At 38.5% G+C, this 13,064-nt stretch overlaps 1 long non-coding RNA gene across 1 annotated transcript; it reads right to left on the bottom strand.

The window, feature by feature from the left end:
* Positions 1-5,552: 5,552 nt before the first annotated feature.
* On the bottom strand, positions 5,553-12,798 carry LOC117065502. Its single transcript, XR_004429947.1, has 2 exons — positions 12,384-12,798; positions 5,553-6,243 (listed from the first exon to the last, which is right to left on the bottom strand). It is a non-coding gene; the product is annotated as an uncharacterized LOC117065502 (long non-coding RNA).
* Between the last annotated feature and the right edge of the window lie 266 nt (positions 12,799-13,064).

Raw genomic sequence — 13,064 nt, 5'->3', positions numbered from 1 at the left:
AATTATTTCACAAGGACAAACATTCTCAAGGAACAGGGAAATTAATGCACGACTGCCCTGGAGGTGCCCCATGGTCTGACCCCCATCTGTAGGAGGTGCTTGTAGGTTCAGTGTTAGATAGTCGGAGCTCAAGACACTGGTAGAACCCTTCCCAGTTTAGAAACTTCAGCCTTGTCTTGACTTTCCCTCTCACTTACCTCCTTCGTTCAATCTTTTGGCACAGTTTCACTGCAAGTCCCCCTGAAGTTATGTTTCAAAGAGCGCCTGGGGCACAAGCTCTGTAAAAGCTTTGGGTCCAGATTTTCTCTGTCCAAAAAGCAGTCCTCAGGACTTGCTAGGATCAGCATCCCTATGTGCCCATACCTTTGTGGAAAGACACAGAAGCCAAGCAGTGGTATAGATGAAAGCATGGGGAGCTGAACTAACCAAGTGCATTTTTGAATGTCATATTAAAATGCCTTAGTAAGCGCATCATGGGAAATGACCCATTCTGCACAGAGACTGACCAGCTTTGTCAGGCTTATATGCCCAGCACCTGGCTTAGACAAAGGCTTAGACAAATACACATGGGTATTTATCATTATGCAAAGCCAGTGTGTAATGCCTTTTCTTTTTATATTACAAAAGTATGCACACAAAAAAACATATTTTAAAAAATATAATGACTAGGAATTCTACTATTCGTTGATATGCAAAAGAAGGGAATTATCTTTTGCTCACTATATGTCAGGCACTGCTCAGTTTTTCTTTACCACAGTGACCCTGTTTGGGGATCTGTTCCAGTGATGCGGACAACAGGACTGAATATTAGAAACCTGGATCATCCTAGAAAATCTGGACCATATGGTCATGGACCTGTACCTTCCTCATTTTCTCTTAACAGGGCCTGGAAACACCAGCAAGTTATTTGGAAGTCTGTTTGATGTCGGTCTCCAGTGAGAAGCGATGCGACTGTTCTCTTGCTGCAGTCGGAGGGATGTCTGTCTGAGAAAGAGGGCGGAGGGTGGAAGGGGTGCAGGCGGACCCCTCACCACAGGCTTTGATCTCCCTTGACTCCTCCTGGGATATCTCACCTTTTGATGTTGGGAATCAGTTAATTACTAGTCAAAATTGGTTTGAGGGACTAGGAAACAGTTTGAAGGCTCTGTTCTCAAAATGCCTGTACTTTGATCTGAGGAACTTTCAGGCAACTTTCCGAAGCATCTCAGGCAAATGAGAAGGGCTCGGTCTGTGGCCCCTCCCTAGGGGCGGCCCAGATTTTGATCCTCTTGTTCTACCATGGTACCATCCTGATGCAGCAGACTTCTTTTCTCTTCAGAGCCCTGTGGTTTCATTGGTAGTAAAATGATGACTTTTAGGATGAGACTGTTCAACATCTGTCACACCACAAAGAGTATGTAGCTTAATAATTCCCTCTTTAGGTCTTAATCTGAAACCACCACCTCTCTTTTCTGAGCAACACCTGATTAACGCTACCATGAACTTTTTCTGAGCAACACCTGAATAGTGCTACCATCTCTTACAACACAACCTTGATGTGTAAGGCACTATATTAAATTAGTGGGTTAGAAGTCAAATCTCCTGCCTTTCCTTTGCTGGTACAAGTTAACATCCCCCAACTTGACCTAAAAGGCTGCTAAATGCTTCAGGGGTTTGATGGGCAGGTGGTGCTGGAGAACTCAGTGCTCTTTTCTCTTCCAAACAAGGCAACGCACCTGGCACCTTGCCTAGTAATGGAATTCTTGTAATGAACACGTTCCCCTAGTCTAAGGCTCTTGCACTGTGACCAAACCACAGGGCTGACAAAGAGATAATTTTCAGTGCTCAGAAAAAGAAAAAAAAACACACACGAAAATCTTTTGAGACTGTCTTTTCTTCTTATGTCATGGCCCATTATGGCATTTTCATTTTAATTGCACATGAAACCCATTTATAGCGGTGGTGTAATGGGACTGTTCCCTTGGAAAACACAGACAGGAGTGATATGGATGTGTTTTTGAGGAGTCCATTAGTTACTCGGACTGTCATCATTGTGTGCCTTGAGGGTGCTAACAATGTATTAAGTATCTAAGCAAATGTAATATATTTGATCCTCTTACATGTGAATCCCTTGTCCTCCTCCTATAAGTAGTAGATTCATATCAAAGTCTGTGGCAACAGAGTACTGCTCAGTATTTCAAAGATAAAATATGCATTCTTATGCATGTACGGTTTCTAGTTTTTCAAATGGAAATTAAGCTATATAGATAAAGCATGCATACATTGAGACTCCGGAATTACCTATTGAAAAGAATGATTGATAAGGTGGTTATTGTGGTCATTTCACTATTCCCACCTCCACTTTGGAAGATAGACAGCCTATACGTCTAAGAGTTTTAGAACTTCCTGACCTTCTGTAAGTACAAATGTCAGTTCCCAAGGCCAGAGAAATAAAGCCACAGGGTCTTTTTCCATAAAATAAGCTGCATTCCCTGGGTCTCAATATCTGTAGCCTTCTGTAGGAAGCAGGTTTCTCCACTGAAAGAATTTCCACTTTGCTTTGACTTTCCCTGCTGTGGTCCCTTCCTCATTTAGCATACTTTGTTCTCTATGCATAATTGGGAATTAATTTTCTAATTAGGTTCTTCACATTTATGAAGTTGTTTGATGGGGTATCGGTTCTTATAACATGGCCTAAAGGCTAAAGGAGAGGTAATAATTCTTTTTTTCTGGCTTTGCCCCTAATTCAGCTAAGGTTCTTAGGAAATATATTTAACTTTTATGAGATCTCCATAATACATCTTTAATGCTGATCTACCTTTGAAAGTTTGTTAGAAGAGTGCTAACTAAGGCTTTAAGACTCATTATGATACAGTTGATTTTATTTGTAATCGTTGCTCAAATAAAATGAAGCCATTTCTTTGGCAACACAAAGGGTATTTAGACAACTACAAGTTACGACAACTGCAGAAAATAAAACCAGATGATACTGGGAGGCAAAATAACATTGAACTGATACTTGAGAAGCAGAGGTGACCCTGAAGATTAAAAGGTGAATATTTTTACTGTGAATATACAAGTAGAACTAAATCTGGTATGAGCTGTATGAGTCCATCACCTGGATATTCTGCGACTTGTTATAGAGAACTTGAGTCTATGGTTCAACACCCTCTGATCTGTGAAGGCAAGCCAGTATAAACCAATACATGTAAAGAGTCTGTTTCTTGATTTCAGTACAAAAGTTGAAAGATAAAGCTAACCATTAGACTTTGAAGTAAAAACTAAATTCTGGAGTCACAACTTCTACATATGTCTCGGATCATGTTACTTATTACTACAGGTACAAGATAGCACGCATGTGAGGCAAACAGGAACCAATATTGCACATTGACAAAAGGACATCCTCATTTTACGGGAAATCATGTCATCTTACTTGAAGTGTGGCTGAAGAAAAACAATGAGATGCATACTCCTCAGCAGCCTCCAAATAAGAACTACCTTGCACACTAATTTCTATTGTGCGTCAATATCCTCATTTGAGTTTGCCATTCGTGTATATGTCGGGGCTAGGCAAAAACTGTAAGAACAAAGTGTAAGGCTGAATATATGATGATTAAAGGTAAATGATACTCAACCTCAGAAAAAATATTTGTCTGCCTCTTGACTCACTCTTTAAGTTACTTTCTATGTTCTGCACAATGGAAATTTGTGTGCAAGGTATTTCTTATTTGGAGGCTGCTGAGAAGTAGCCATCTCATTTTTTTTTTTTTTTTCTTGAGCCACACTTCAAGTAGGATGACATGATTTCCTATAAAATGAGGATGTTCTTTTGTCAATGTGCAATATTGGTGCCGATTCTCCTCACATGCATGCTATTTTGTACCTGTCATAATAAATAACGTGATCCGAGACATATGTAGAAGTTGTGACTCCAGAATTTTAGTTTTTACTTCCAAGTCTATTGGTTAACTTAAGATCCTGTTAAGTACCAGCATAGAAAGAGGCTACACGGTAGAATGGGAATATTACTCTGCCCTGTGGTACTCAGGAGCCCTGGTCTGTGTGTCCAGATCTAACTCTAAGTGCTTTTGTGACCTTGGACAAATTATCTAATCTCTTTGGTCCAATATAGGTCAAAGGGGTTCTTTCTGTCCTGAACACACATAGCTTCCAAGTTGTTATCTATCATATGCATTACCCCAAGAAATCCTGGTCACTCCAACTTCTTGAACAAGATATACTGAGCCCACCAGAAGAGCGTATGGCACAGTTGTTAAGAGCACAGAATGCAGATGGCATATTTGGTTTTCATCATTGCCACCTCTCTCCGACTACTTAATTGTCTTAGCCTTAATTTCTACAGCTGTGACATGGACTAATGATCTTATTTCACGAAACTTGTTCTCTTTCCTTTGCTGTCTTATCCTCTTCCTTTCAGTTCTTAATGGTAGGGTTTTCTTTTGTTGTAAAGATCTAGACAGAAGACCTTGATAAACTAGACTATGCCAAGAGTGAGGAGTCATGGATTATGGATTCATCTTTGGGACTAGAAATTACTTGACCTTAAATGTACTTTCTCTATGGCATCCAAAGTCATCTTTTAAAAATGTAAATCAAATCACATTATGCCTTTGTTTAAAAACTATCAGTAGTTTCTCAGTATACTATATTTAGCATAAAATCCAATCTCATTACCACATTTAACAATAATTTTGGACTTATTCCTTGCTTTTTCTTCTTCTTTATTATTTTTATCCTCTTCTATAATTTCAGTCTCCTCCTCCTCCTCTTCTGCCTTCAGGAGGAGAAATCTGTAGCTCCAAATGTGTGCTCAGTCCCTTCTTGCATTTGCAACAGTGAGGGGAACACATCCCCCTTGAATTCCTGGTCAGCATGTCCAAGCTGGAATTCATCTTAGACTTCCCCCAAACCACCAAGCAACTATAGCTTCTGACTTCTGTTAGTAGTATTCCTATTATTCCAGGTAACCAGCCTCATAGTCTCATTCCATTTGACTCCTCTCCGTGTCTCTCTTTCCTTAATTTCTATCCTTTCTACGTATGCCTTTATTTGTACTTCCCTTTGCATTTCTACTGCCACGGTTGTCCCTCACATCAGGTCCTTTGGACCTGAAATAGTGAAATAATATTCCAATGAGTCATCTAACTTCTCCCTCTTTCTCTTTCATTACAGGTTAAAAAGCTACAAGATTAATTTTCTGGAGTACAACTCTGATAATTTGATGTCTGAGCTCCCAACATTAGCTATGTGATAAAGTCTCAACTCTTCGGCTTGACTTTCAGAGTCTAATGCAGTCTGACCCTGATTACTTTTCTAGGCTAGCTTACAGCTTTTCATATATTATTCTATTGATTCATCTCTTTATTTTTTCAACAAAAAAATGTTTGAGGACCAACAGTGTACAACATCCTAGTGATACACTGAACAATACAAATATGAAATTTTGCATAATAGAAGAGAGTCCAAACACACACACACAGACAGACACACACACACTCACACATAAGTATTAAGTGGAATAATAGAAGCAAAGACTGTGGTGGAAAATAGAGTAACAGGGAAGTAATTTTATATATTTATTTATTTTTCTTTTTCTTAGAGATGGGGTCTCCTCTACTTCACAGGCTGGAGTGCAGGTCTGAAATCATAGCTCACTGCAGCCTTGAACTCCTGGGCTTAAGACATTCCTCCCACCTTGGCTTCCAAAGCAGCTGGGATTACAGGCACAGCTACCGTGCCTGACTATATATTTAAGTAACTCTTAAAATATTCTTGCACTTGACCTTAGTTAGATAGCTTACTAATTCTAAATACTACCTCATATTTCCCACTTTTTTTTCTTTTGCTTATATTTCTTCTTTTCAGAATATGCTGGTTTTTAATATTCAATATGTGGTCCATCTGTAAAGGCATACTTATTGAACCTTTATTTTTGCCTCCCCAGTGTCTACTTTCCCTGGCTCCATCTCTTCCAAGCCTTCAGCCAAAGTAGTTTGAGTGAGGATTGAGCCCTTTTCCACGGGTGGGTCATGTGACCTAGGGCTAAACCAATTAATACACTACATTTCTGTGGTTGTAGGGATTGGTTCTGGGATGGCATGTGACAAGCTAGGCAAATCGCTAATCTGAGGGCTTTGGGAGAAACCACTAGGAAGTAGTCTTTATTCCTGTTGAACTTGCAGCTGAAAGGTTGGAAGGTCTGGGGTGCCACATCCACTTTGTCTGCTAGAGGATAGAGCCAATCTAAAAGGAGATAGAGAAAAAGAAATAAATTCTTGACACCATCTCTCCTCCAAATCAAGTCACACTGTGCCTCTGGAATTTTTAGTTACCTAAGTCAATAATTTTTTTTCTTACATCAGCCTGAGTCATGTTTTCTGAGAGAGAAAACAGATACAGCCATCCAATTTCAAACAGTAGTAGTACTTTTACTAACTTTTTTTTTTTAACTACCTTTACGGGTACTGCCAGTTCAATGCAGTTTTTCTCTACCATTTTGTGTCTCTCAGTTATGCCATATATGCTGTTCAACCTTATTTTAGAGTTCTTGGTAAACTTGCCTCCTACCAGATTTCAACAGATAAACATTTCTCTTTAAAGCTCTTCATTGGCCCAGTAAATAGGGCCTAAACAAAAGTGAGACAAGTGAGGTGCATAGGGGTCCACAATGAAGAAGCACTCACTTCCAGGTGCCAAGTCTGCACTTAGCAGCCTGGAGAGTGAGTGCCTCCTTATCGTTTGCTCCCTGGGAACCTCACTTGCTTTATCTATTTCTGATCCTGCTAGTGGAGTAACTACTCAATACGTGTTGGGCAAACTTGAAAGAATTTCACATTTTGCGTGGGGATGGAGATTATCCAGAATTGTATTTTCTTTACCATTATACTCATCTGACATATCTCATTCACTTTTTTTTTCTTTTACATGTACTTCATTTTGAAGTCATCTAGCATTATGCAGTGATTGCAGGGAGGGTTTGCTGATGGTATGCCTCTAAAAACCTCTAAATCCCATTTCCCAGCAAGAAGACAAACTAATAGCTCTGCTAAGCAATGCATAACATGAAATATAGGGTAGTGAATTTCATTTTCACTCATATAGTTATATTTTCTTAGCTCAGTGTCTGTTGTGGAGCCTGAATTATACAACTCATTATCTAGGTCAATCTAGTGAGCTATCCTGTCAGCACAGATGTGCTACTTTTGTAGCAGAATTCTCAGTGGTAAAGTTGCTTCCAAGCTGGCACCTATTATTAATAAAAGTGTTAAATAAATAAATTATAGAAACAATTGAAGCAATGAAGCCTACACGATAAGTGCAATAGGTTATAAACATTATATCTTCATTATATAAGCAATTTTGCTAGTTATTTAAGATTAAAGACGATCGATAGCCACATCGTGTTTGTGATAGAGTTGGTTCACTGGTTGTAAGCAACAGAAACTGACTTCAAATAGAGAAAAGGTTTTACAAATAAATATCAGAATCAAATCAATGAACAGGTTCAAAAGACAAACACTAGAACAGACTGGAAGCAAGACAGCTCCAGTGAACTAGGTAGCAGGAATATATGTTGAAGTAACCTCTTCAAGGCATAAGTAAAATGAATCTACACCAACAATTTTTCCTTATATGATTCCACTAAATTTTTGTCATTGCATTATTCTAGTCAAGACCAAATCCTAAGACAGTGGGTTCATTCCTGGTTATGATGATATGGCCACCTCTTGACCAAGGAACAGCAGGCCACCTTGATTGAAAGTCCTACCAACACTATACACAAACAGCAGATGTCCATTACTTTGGTTCAGTTAGGATCTGAAAGCCTTCAACTGTGCTATTTACACATATTCTGGGCCAATTGCCAACTTGTGTTGAACACGAACAGAATCATTTTATCATGACGCTTTGCTGTGTCAGTCACATCACATTTGCTCAAATTTGGGAAGCATGAAGCTTCGAAAATATTCATAGATGTGTAGGTGAATTTGGTAGGAAATAATATTTGCTATATGTTAACTCGACTATTTGGCTAATCAAAGCACATGGTGTCATCTATCAGCAAACAAATTGGACTGATCTTACTGTGAGTTTTGTTGAAATGTTTTTGCCAGTTGATGTGGAGAATGTCTAAGACACAAGTTTTAAACACAAAATACTATCCTAAACTAGCTCTTTTCCCCTGCCAGGGCCACCTTTTGGATATGTGACCTATGCAGTTGTCTGTGCTCAGAAGGACCCCCCACTTAGTTTAACATCCTTCTGTCCTCTCTTGACTCTCTTGAAGCTGTTAATTTTTTAACAAAAGACCTGCAGTTTCATATTGCACTGGGCCTTGTATATTATACAGCTAATCCTGAAAGACACAGAAACAGGGGAAGCCAGAATTGCTTGCTAGTGGGAATACTTATGCCACAAAGTGCTGCAACTTTGAATCTCTTTAAATAAATGCCATCTTTTAACACCCTAACAAGGTACAAAAATCCCAGAATTTGCACACTCCATATTCAATGCTCTTTCTTCATTGGAAGGGCAGCGAAGGTAAGGGATGGGCCATAATGGTAGAGAAGAACCATAGAAGAACCAGTGGATGCCAATGACTTATCATGTCTCCTGAGCACATGTGAATGTTACGTAAATACTCATTGAATCTTTAAAAAGATAAAAGCATAAGCACACATGGCCTGTTTGCAGGTCCCTGAGGACCTGCAAATAATAATTGTGGTGTGTTTGAGGACCAGAAAGAAGGCCAGTATGCCTGGGACACAGTGAGCAAAGTCATGGTGGAAGAAGAAAAGAATGAAATTTATGAGGGACCCAGATATCATGTCAAGTAAGGGCTACTAGGCCAGGATAGGGAAGTAAATATCATGGGAAGATACTACTTGTTATAACATCATAGTATTTTGGTACATTAATTTAAGTCTGAAGCATGAAACCTTTTTTAAAATTTTATCTTATTTTCATTTTTATTATATTCTTATTAAATATATAGGGTTTTTAAAACAAGTTATATGAACGAAAACACATTTTATATTTTCTCTGTTACAGATTCCAAATTAAAGAAATCTCAGTTAACTGGGTTACATTATATATCAACAGCCCTTTTCTTTAATATCAAAAGGCTTTTTTTTGGCCTTCTTAAAACTTTATTTTTAATGAACACATAATATTATACATATTTATAGGGTACATAGTGACATTTTGACACATGTAATGTATAGTGATCAAATCAGAGCAATTCACATATCTATCATGTCAAACATTTATCATTTTTTTTTTCCATTGGAAACATTCAAAATCTTCCTTCTAGCTATTTGAAGCTATATACTATATTTTTATTAACTGTAGTCCTCCTGCCGGTAGTATAAAACACTAGAACATATTTCTTCCTATATAGCTGTTATTTTGTATCCTTTAACAAATTCTCCCTATCCCCTTCTTCCCCTACGTTTCCCAGCCTCTGGTATTTTCTGTTCTACTTTTAATTTCTATGAGATCACTTTTTTGTTTGCTTTTGTTTTTTACCTTTCACATGAGTGAGAACATGGAATGCAATGCTTAACTTTCTGTTCCTGCCTTATTTCACTCAACATAATGTCCTTCAGTTCCACCCATGTTGCCGTGAATGACAGGATTTCATGCTTTTTTGAGGCTGAATACTACTCTATTGTGTACATGCACCACATTTTCTTTATCCATTCATCTGTTGGTGGACACCTATGTTGATTCCCTATCTTGGCTATTGCAAACAGTGCTGCAATAAGCATGGGGGGTTCAAATGTCTCTTCCATATACTAGTTTCCTTTCCTTTGGATAAATGCCCAGTAGGATTGCTGGATCATATGGTAGTTTTAATTGTAGTTTTTTCAGTAATCTCCATACTGTCCTTCACAGTGGCTATTGAAGCATAAAGCTTAATACAATATCATTTAGAGCAGAGGTGGGCCAACATTTTCTGTAAAGAAGAGTAAATAATTTAGCGTTTGCTAACTGTACAGTCTCTTATAACTTCTTACAAGTACTCAACTCTCACTGGGCGGAGTAAACATAGACTATACTTTGGGTGAAAGTAGACATAGATAATCTTAAATAGAGGTTGCTGGGTTTCAACAAATCTTAGAAAAATAGATAGTAGGCCAAATGTGGCCCATCAGCCACAGTTTGCCAATCCCTGATCTAGCAGAGCATGGAGCCACATGCATCTATATTACCGAGAATGCACATTAAAAATGCAGATGTTTGTGTCCTCTTCCAGATGCACTGAACCTAACTTTCTGGGTTTGAAGTCTGAAAGTCTGTGCTTAATAAGTTGCTGAAGAAAGTATTATTGCATGCTTGTCTTAGTCTGTTAGTGCTGCTATAACAGAATACCTGAGACTGAGTTATTTATAAAGAACAGAAATTTATTTCTCACACTTCTGGAGGCTGGGATGTTCAATATCAAAGCAACAGCATTTGAGGTCTGATGAGGACCTTCTTGCTGTGACCTCACATGGCAGATGGTAGAAAGGCCAAATGCTGTGCGAAGCCTTTGTTTGTTTGTTTGTTTTGAGACCTAGTTTCACTCTCCTCACCCAGACTAGAGTGCAATAGTGCATTCTCAGGTCACTGCAACCTCTGCCTCCCGAGTTTAAGTGATTCTCCTGCCTCAGCCTCCCAAGTAGCTGGGATTACAGGCATATGCCACCATGCCCGGCTAATTTTGTATTTTTAGTAGAGATGGGTTTTCATAATGTTGGTCAGGCTGGTTTCGAACTCATGACCTCAGGTGATCTGCCTGCCTTGGCCTCCCAAAGTAGTGAAGCCTCTTTTATCAAGGTCTTAATCCCATTCACGGCAGCTCTGTCCTTATGACTTAATCACCTCCTAAAGGCCCCCACCTCTTAATGCTATCACAGTGAAGAATAAGTTTCGACACATGACTTTTGGAGGATATTCAGACCATAGCAATGCCAAAATTGAGAAAATTGAGAACCACTGGTCTAGAAGCCAGTCCATTCACCTAGGTCCCTTTCTAAGGTGTTAAAAATTGTAACTGATTAACCTAGGATAGCCCATGGGGTAATTTCTCAGGGTAGAAGGACTAATGTTTGGATGACCTGTATTCAAATTCAGAATGGATTGTTCCAGGAGACTGTAAGAAAGGTCATGTAGCAAGAATAGTAGCAAGGAGAGAAAGCTCTGCTAGATAAGGCTGCGCAGATCAACCCTCCCTTTGAGTTCCCTGGTTTTAATTATTGATGCTAAATATACATTTCCCTTAATTGTTTTGTGAAAATAAGTTAAATAAAGAATAAAGCCATTCCATACATGCACAGGCAAACATTACACTCTTTTCACATAAACACTGGGATGATTCCTCAGAGTGTTCCTATTCAAATTTGGTTGCAAAATAACACCCACAGAATGTATTTCCAACCACAAAATACTGTGACAGTAAGCAGCCAGCACAAGAGAGCCTGTTATGGTTTATAGATTGCAATGATTATATTGCGGGAGCAGTTGATGCATTTGTTGGTGTTCATTCTATTTCACATTTGCATTTAAATTCCTGTGGAACAAAGATAAGATAAAGAGGAAAACAAATGATGCTTATTTGTTGTTGTATTGAACTCCTATTATAAGTATTGCTTTAAAGGAGAGTGAAGCTTTGCAAGGAAGCCTTCCACAGGTCCTTTACAAAACATGAAATACACTTTCAATCGTCAACTAGAAATATGCAAGAAAACATATCCCTGAGGCTTTCATAAAGTCATAAATCAATAAGGAATAACTGAAAATGTAGTTGAATACAAGAAGCAAATGAAATACTCAATACTTTCCTTTATACATTTATCCACATTTTATTGATACATAAGAAATGTAGAACTGCAATGAGTTTTGAAACACTATTCTTTTTATTTCAGGCATTCCTTTAAAGCAATGCTTGATATGTTTCCTCTTTCAAATAATCTGTGCATCCACAGCATGGTCCTTTGATGAATTTATGCAGATCAATTCTACATCCAGGGTAATATTTTCTGCTCCTCTAAGCTATTTTGCTGGGATCACAGGGAAAAAAAATCTTTTTGTAGAGTTTGATTGTACCTCCTAGTTACTGACTGGGTATAAGGTTCCTCTACCCATACAAAAAGCACATCTGCCTCCCCATATGATGTGTTTGCCAGAAATAATTTCAGAGGAAGAATGAGCTAATGTTACCTTTTCCTCCAAAGTTATTAAGTTGCATATGAGTGCCTAGAACTTATTTAAATCATTTTTGAAACATCACACTCATTTCTGTAAATACACCTGAAATAAGGTAAAAATTAACAATTAAATGACAACAGTTAATTATATGATGTATCTGAACTCATAAGCAAAACTTTCTCTGACTTTACCATGCTTTACAGTGCTTTTCTCAAAGGAAGCATTAGTCAGGTCCTTTTCTGGATGCTGGCAGTGACAGCCTGGAAGCATTCCTTAAAGGGAGGGCTGTAGAATACCCTTAATAAGAGATGTTGGGCCAGGCGTGGTGGCTCACGCCTGTAATCCCAGCACTTTGGGAGGCCAAGGCAGGCAGATCATGAGGTCAGGAGATTGCAACCCTCCTGGTTAACATGGTGAAACCCTGTCTCTACTAAAAATACAAAAAAAAAAAAAAAAAAAAATTAGCCAGGCTGTAGTCCCAGCTACTCAGGAGGATGAGGCAGGAGAACCCAGGAGGCGAGGCTTGCAGTGAGCCAAGATTGCACCACTGCACTCCAGCCTGGGCAACGGAGTGAGACTCCATCTCAAGAAAAGAAAAAAAAAAAAAAAAAAAAAAGAGATGTTACACCAAAATTAAATGTGGTGGTCAAATTAGAATAATTATGTCTAAAAACCTCTGCTTCCTTTTTCTCCCTTCTTGGATATTGATAATGTATACTGACATATTAAAGGCTCTAAGGCATGAGGAAAAAAACTCTATAGCTTTATTTTTTTCAAACTTTTGCTGACAGTAACTTACTATTTTTTAAAATCTAACACCTTGCGTTGGCACTTGTATTTCTGGAAATGCATGTTCCAAAGTTCTGACCTAA

This window comes from Trachypithecus francoisi, unplaced genomic scaffold (genome assembly GCF_009764315.1).
Source record: "Trachypithecus francoisi isolate TF-2019V2 unplaced genomic scaffold, Tfra_2.0 Lachesis_group2, whole genome shotgun sequence".
NCBI lineage: Eukaryota > Metazoa > Chordata > Mammalia > Primates > Cercopithecidae > Trachypithecus > Trachypithecus francoisi.
The sequence above is the reverse complement of the archived record's forward strand: the minus strand, read 5'-3'. Positions and strand labels throughout refer to the sequence as shown.